The 7,868-nt window shown below is 42.2% G+C and overlaps 1 pseudogene; it reads left to right on the forward strand.

Annotated features, from left to right (window-relative positions):
* Positions 1-255: 255 nt before the first annotated feature.
* On the forward strand, positions 256-460 carry LOC149926365 (U2 spliceosomal RNA; annotated as a pseudogene).
* The last annotated feature ends 7,408 nt before the right edge of the window (positions 461-7,868 follow it).

The raw sequence follows: 7,868 nt of genomic DNA on the forward strand, positions 1-7,868 counted from the left end.
TTAACTGAAAGTCTTGGTTTCCGGTTTTTCTATAATTGTTTTTCTAAGTGAAATTTAATTTAATATTTGAAACCGTTTCGACTACTAATAGACTTTGAATCTTCTTAAAAATCAAGCCGGCGAAGGAGATTGTTCAGGCCTAGTATTTTGTATGAGTAGTGGATGTCACGGTTCGCCACATCTGACGTAATTTTTGATTTCTTTTGCATTCTACCGTTTGCATAAATTGAACCATTTGTTATCTCGAACTTGACGTTAGCATCTCGGCCTTTTGGCTAAGATCAAAGTGTAGTATCTGTTTCCTGAATATTCCCAATGAAGTTTATTCGGATGTTAGCTGTTGTGGCATCTACACCAAGCTAATCTGAGCTCATCTGCAAGCTTTTAAGAGAATTTTCGTAAAAGGATATTTTAATATTCAAAGAATTCTATAACACACGCCAAATTAATTCTATAAATAAAGCTATAAGAACTCTAATAAAATTCGAAAGTTATATTATAGATATTCTATACAGTTTTTCTATAAAAACAACCAAGGAAAACCTTTAGTGTTCTAAGATATTGTTTAGAACATCTTTCGATGGGTTATAATGTTTTCTGGAATAACATTCGGTAAATTCTATAGATTTTCTACTATAATTAACAGTTAAAACTTGGTCTTTTCTAAAACAAAAATCAGCCCATTCTATAGAAATGCCACTATATTTAAAATTGAAAAATTTCTATTTTCTAAAAAAAAAATTGGTAAATTCTATAGTAATTTCACTATATTTATCAGTGAAAAAGTGTTTGTTTCCTCAAAAACCAATCAGATGATTCTATAGAGAAAACTTTAAAAGGTTTTTTTACAGAAAATTGACCCAAATTTCTAAAGAAAACCCATTAAAACCAAGGAAAAGCTAAAGAGATAAAACGTGGGTTTTCTATAGACATATTTTGGTACGGTACCGACCAATTTTCATTGAGGGTTTTCCATGAGTCACACGTTTTTAAAAATACCGCAATATCCGTGGTACAAATAAATGGGAAGGGATCCTTCGCGTTCGAGAAGGGGATTATAATAAACACCCACTGGCCACGGTCGGAAACTAGACACTTCTTAACGCACCCTCCTTTCCCAATACGTTTTCAAAATAAGAATAAGCCTATATACATTATTTACAATATTTGATCTTTAATTGTGATATTAACATAAAATATCACAAAGTGGCCAGCGGAACGTCGTTTAACGCGCCGGCTACTTAGTTCTGTAAAAGTTCCAAGTAATTTTGTCCATTAAAACGATTTGGAAGAACAAATTAGCCGATAACTCGATCGCCGAGCAGACCTGTCCAAATATTTGTCTGCATTGGTGATGGTGAGCGACACCTCAGTGAGGATTTTAATCAGTCCACATCTGGCTATTTGGTCTGTAAAGGCTCATCTCTCACTAAGGAACACTCGTCGAACACCAGAAAATGATTGAAGAAATTTGGGTTCTCATCAGACATTAGCCAATTACAGAAATCATATCGACGTTCCGTATCTCCTTCGTGCAGAGCTTGGTGGAGAGACGCTCGAAACGGATGGAAGGGGTGATTGCGAAGAGTGTTCCACACGTAGTACCTTGAAAATCCAAGATCGGCACTTGCGCCTCTAACGCTTGCTTGAGGATACGCTGTGAAGTTAGCCAGAACACTGTCTTCCATGTTGATGTTTTGATGACCTGCTCCACGGAACCGGGGATGGACGATTCCGTTGTCGTTGAAGTCTCGAACAGCTCCAAGAACGGTGTTATGGCTTGGACTCCTGTTAGGATGGCGAGTACTAAACAACTCATTACGATCGGCATCTCCGTAATACAGCTCTACCATAAAAGCGCGATATTCACGAGAACAAAGTGGCATAAGTGATTAGACTCAAAATCGTTAAAGAATGGTTTTAAAACGGAAATATTTCGCTTTAAATACTAATTAAAAAAGCAAATGGCAATGTTTTATCAGTAGGCCTAGTAATTAAAAAAATTGAGACCTAAACTAGAAGGCCTCAATTTATTGTGGGGTGAATAAAAGAATCGTTTTGTTTAAAAAAATGAAATTTTTAAGCCATTTCTGAAATTTACGTACAAAACTCTAAAAACTATTGCCTTCTATAACGAGATGTTTTTTTTTTTTCATCATTTCGTATATCTGTGAAAAATTGGTCTTTTTCAATTGTACATTTTAAATATTTATCTACCATTATCCCGCAACAAAATGCATCTTTGAAAATTTGGATGGAAGTGTTACCATATTTCAATTAATACCCTAAAAGTTTAGCAAATCTAACTCTTGTAGTTTTTGAGAAAAATGCCAGTCGGAGAAATTCCGGACACCCTGTATATACCGAGTAGCATTATTGCCATGACTGAAATGTAGAAGTAGTAATAGTTTTTGTTGTAGATTAATGCCGCGATAGCATAAGAGATGGCACTAGCGCTGAGTGAATATATATTTTTTTTTAAAACTGGACTCGGCGGGTTTCAATCGCCGGTACAATGTTTTGAAAATTAATTTTCAATATATTATGCGACTCAATCATTGGCCTAACGTGCCAAGACAATCAATATATATAAGTATAAAATTACTTTGCAGCCCAGAGGTTTGAGCATTTGGGTATGGACCGGTTGGAGACGTATGACGTCTCTAACATCACGGCCAGGCAGATTTTAAGCTTTGTGTCAGCAATAGGACTTATTTAAGTCACCCAGTTTGGGGTTGCACAATGGACCTTAGGTCGAAGGGCTTGGCTTGCCACCCCACTCAATAATAATAATAATACATAAGTATGCTTTTAAATATAAATGAGTGGACTACTTCCCTGGTTCAGAAACGCTGGCGTTGCCTAGCGGGTTAGTTACGGTGGTATAAGTCGCCGTTGCTACCCTATTTCTAAAACCAGGTATCTCAACAACTTCGGTTTGAGTAAAAAATTATGACAATTAACGCGTTCGAATTTCGCTATCTTATTTCTAAAACCAGGTATGTAAAACAATTCAGTTTGGGTAATGGTCATTTAAATTTAAAAACTGCTTATCACGATAACCAGGGACCCATAACTTTGGGTCCTTGATTTACTCGGCGACCACTGGGGCGACAAATATGAACGAAGGCATGATACCCTTTTGGGCTCTCGGGGGCCCATATCTTTGAGCCCTTGATTTCTCGGCAACTACGGAGGTGACAAATTAATGGGGCATGAAATGTCTCAGAGGCATAATACCCATTTGAGCCCTCGGGGCCCGTAATTTTAGGCCATTTATTTCTCGGCAACAAATATAAACGATTCGTCCATTTGTGAGTGATTCAATTTTATCTCGATTCCGATATCTATTAGAGCCCTCGGGGGCTCTTAAATTTGGGAAATTGATTTATTGGAAACCGCTGAGACCCCATATGTAAATGATACGTCGATTCATGAGGTATACAATTTTCTCGATGGCGATGCCCATTGGGGCCCATACATTTCGCCGTGGTGAAACTAATATTACGGCTGTGCCGAGTTGTTATAAATATGCTCTCCTATTCCTGAAATGGTTACATATTGGCGAAGTGTCGGTGGCTCAGTCGTAAAACAGTTGCCTACCATAGAAACCAAGTTCGATTCTCGTCAGGCACGAATGAATTATTTTCCACCCAAGATTAAATTGGTTTTTCGCTTACATTAACTCAATCGATCCGTATTCCCTAATTCCTCCACTGAATAAAAAGCTTCGGTGGCCCAATGGTTGAACACGCACTTTCCATGCAGGTGACCCGGGTTCGAATCCCAACCGATACTATTGGCCTCGTCAATAAAACGTATAGCGTAAACAATTAGTGGAAGGCCTGCCATTTGAATGTTGAGATATTTCTCCTAACCCTCAGCAATCTATAACTATCAACAGCCCAACACAACCATACACGAATACACCCCAGTCTACTGTAATACCGCTTATCGTATCTCGGAGCGAAAATAAAAGTTGCCTTTTCTACGTCTCTGGAAACTGCGAACACCATGCTAACATTTTGCCCCGGGTTGCCAACTGCAAACACCGTGCTGACAATTTGCCCCGGGTTGCCAACTGCGAACACCATGCGAACACTTTGCCCCGGATGCAACCAGGGTTGGCAAATCCTTGTTTTTTTTTCAAAAAGAACAAAAACAATGTTTTTTATTGTTTTAAACAAGATTTATTGTTTTTAACTGTTTTTAAATCAACCAATAAAAACACATAATAAACAATAAAAAACCATCTTTAAAACACGTTTTAAACTATTCATTATACTTATGAATGGAATCAGACTCACGAGTAAACTCATTTTAAGAAATATTTCCCTAAGCGTGTAAATAAGATGAATTTTTCAATGATACCTTGTTTGACGAAAGTGACGTAAATGACGTCATTTTTTCCAGTGACGAAATTTACGTTATGTGTTCTGTGGGAAAAGCTCCTATGGCACACTTAGGGTAATTATGCGTTGTTAACCAACAATTGACGGCATTAATGTTTTCGATGCCCCATGCAAATACTATCTAACCTGTAGTAGGGTTTTTAATATAGCTATCATCCTGGAATTTTCGGTCGCATAGTACTAAGAAAAGGGAAAATAGCTAGTTAACCACACATTGTTTTTAGTTTTGGTTTATTGAAATGTGCACGTCTGAAGTCAAAAATCATCACAAATAAACAATGTTATAAAAAATAAGAACTTAGATAGCTCTATAATCTTAAAACTTCCATAACATCATAAAATTTCTAAAAAATCGAGAAAGGGGACCGAAATCCCTTGATTTTTATCTAGGAGTGCCGCCTAGTCGGTTTAACCCGATCTGTCCAGACCGGCCGTGTTTCTTGTTACTTAAAACCCGGCACAACCCGACTAAACAGCAACCTTACTTTTATCTCGTGCATAGGTAGTGTCCCAAATAGATGTATATTGGCAGCTATATACATTAATTATATTTAAACAAAAAGACAAAATTCAATGCGTTCGTAGGATTTTTTCACTGGTCGGAAATTTATGAAATCATATCGAGCCCTTTCAGTCGCTCTTTTCAGAGAATCTTTAAATCAAACAACCCGTTTTCAATACAATTTACCTTTCTTAGAGCCTTGGAATGGTTTTTTTTACCTTTTCCCTCATATTGAATAACCAAAATCTTACAAAAAAACCAATTTAAATTTACCTTATAAAAAACATGTTTAAAACAGATAGATTAAAACGTTTAAAACAAATTGGTGTTTGTTTAAAATATTGGTTTTAAACGTGTTTTAAACACTTGTTTTAAACATTTTGTTTAAAACTTGCCAACCCTGGATGCAACTGCAAACACCGTGCGAACACTTTGCCCCAGGTTGCCAACTACGAACACCGCGCGAACCCTTTAAACGGGGTTGCCAACTGCGAACACCTTGTGAACACTTGCCCCGGGTTGCCAACTGCGAACATCATGCTAACACTTTGCCCCGGGTTGCCAACTACGAACACCGTGCGAACCCTTTAAACGGGGTTGTCAACTGCGAACACCTTTTGAACACTTTGCCCCGGGTTGCCAACTGCGAACCTCATGCTAACACTTTGCCCCGGGTTGCCAACTACGAACACCGTGCGAACCCTTTAAACGGGGTTGCCAACTGCGAACACCTTGTGAACACTTTGCCCCGGGTTGCCAACTATGAACACCGTGCGAATCCTTTAAACGGGGTTGCCAACTGCGAACACCTTGTGAACACTTTGCCCCGGGTTGCCAACTGCGAACATCATGCTAACACTTTGCCCCGGGTTGCCAACTACGAACACCGTGCGAACCCTTTAAACGGGGTTGTCAACTGCGAACATCTTGTGAACACTTTGCCCCGGGTTGCCAACTACGAACACCGTGCGAACCCTTTAAACGGGGTTGCCAACTGCGAACACCTTGTGAACACTTTGCCCCAGGTTGCCAACTGCGAACATCATGCTAACACTTTGCCCCGGGTTGCCAACTATGAACACCGTGCGAATCCTTTAATCGGGGTTGCCAACTGCGAACACCTTGTGAACACTTTGCCCCGGGTTGTCAACTGCGAACATCATGCTAACACTTTGCCCCGGGTTGCCAACTACGAACACCGTGCGAACTATTTAAACGGGGTTGTCAACTGCGAACATCTTCTGAACACTTTGCCCCGGGTTGCCAACTGCGAACATCATGCTAACACTTTGCCCCGGGTTGCCAACTACGAACACCGTGCGAACCCTTTAAACGGGGTTGTCAACTGCGAACACCTTGTGAACACTTTGCCCCGGGTTGCCAACTGCGAACATCATGCTAACACTTTGCCCCGGGTTGCCAACTACGAACACCGTGCGAACCCTTTACACGGGGTTGCCAACTGCGAACACCTTGTGAACACTTTGCCCCGGGTTGCCAACTGCGGACATCATGCTAACACTTTGCCCCGGGTTGCCAACTACGAACACCGTGCGAACCCTTTAAACGGGGTTGCCAACTGCGAACACCTTGTGAACACTTTGCCCCGGGTTGCCAACTGCGAACATTATGCTAACACTTTGCCCCGGGTTGCCAACTACGAACACCGTGCGAACCCTTTAAACGGGGTTGTCAACTGCGAACATCTTGTGAACACTTTGCCCCGGGTTGCCAACTGCGAACATCATGCTAACACTTTGCCCCGGGTTGCCAACTACGAACACCGTGCGAACCCTTTAAACGGGGTTGTCAACTGCGAACACCTTGTGAACACTTTGCCCCGGGTTGCCAACTGCGAACATCATGCTAACACTTTGCCCCGGGTTGCCAACTACAAACACCGTGCGAACCCTTTAAACGGGGTTGCCAACTACGAACACCGTGCGAACCCTTTAAACGGGGTTGCCAACTGCGAACACCTTGTGAACACTTTGCCCCGGGTTGCCAACTGCGAACATCATGCTAACACTTTGCCCCGGGTTGTCAACTGCGAACACCTTGTGAACACTTTGCCCCGGGTTGCCAACTGCGAACATCATGCTAACAGTTTGCCCCGGGTTGCCAACTACAAACACCGTGCGAACCCTTTAAACGGGGTTGCCAACTACGAACACCGTGCGAACCCTTTAAACGGGGTTGCCAACTGCGAACACCTTGTGAACACTTTGCCCCGGGTTGCCAACTGCGAACATCATGCTAACACTTTGCCCCGGGTTGCCAACTGTAAACACCGTGCTAACACTTTTCCCCGGGTTGCCAACTGCGAACATCATGCTAACAGTTTGCCCCGGGTTGCCAACTACGAACACCGTGCGAACCCTTTAAACGGGGTTGCCAACTACGAACACCGTGCGAACCCTTTAAACGGGGTTGCCAACTGCGAACACTTTGTGAACACTTTGCCCCGGGTTGCCAACTGCGAACATCATGCTAACACTTTGCCCCGGGTTGCCAACTACGAACACCGTGCGAACCCTTTAAACGGGGTTGTCAACTGCGAACACCTTGTGAACACTTTGCCCCGGGTTGCCAACTGCGAACATCATGCTAACACTTTGCCCCGGGTTGCCAACTACGAGCACCGTGCGAACCCTTTAAACGGGGTTGTCAACTGCGAACACCTTGTGAACACTTTGCTCCGGGTTGCCAACTGCGAACATCATGCTAACACTTTGCCCCGGGTTGCCAACTACGAACACCGTGCGAACCCTTTAAACGGGGTTGCCAACTACGAACACCGTGCGAACCCTTTAAACGGGGTTGCCAACTGCGAACACCTTGTGAACACTTTGCCCCGGGTTGCCAACTGCGAACATCATGCTAACACTTTTCCCCGGGTCACCAACTGTGAACACCGCGCTAACACTTTGCGCTGTAACGTCAACTGCGAACAC

The sequence above is a fragment of the Leiobunum rupestre genome, chromosome 9, assembly GCF_980474605.1.
Source record: "Leiobunum rupestre chromosome 9, qqLeiRupe1.1.hap1, whole genome shotgun sequence".
NCBI lineage: Eukaryota > Metazoa > Arthropoda > Arachnida > Opiliones > Sclerosomatidae > Leiobunum > Leiobunum rupestre.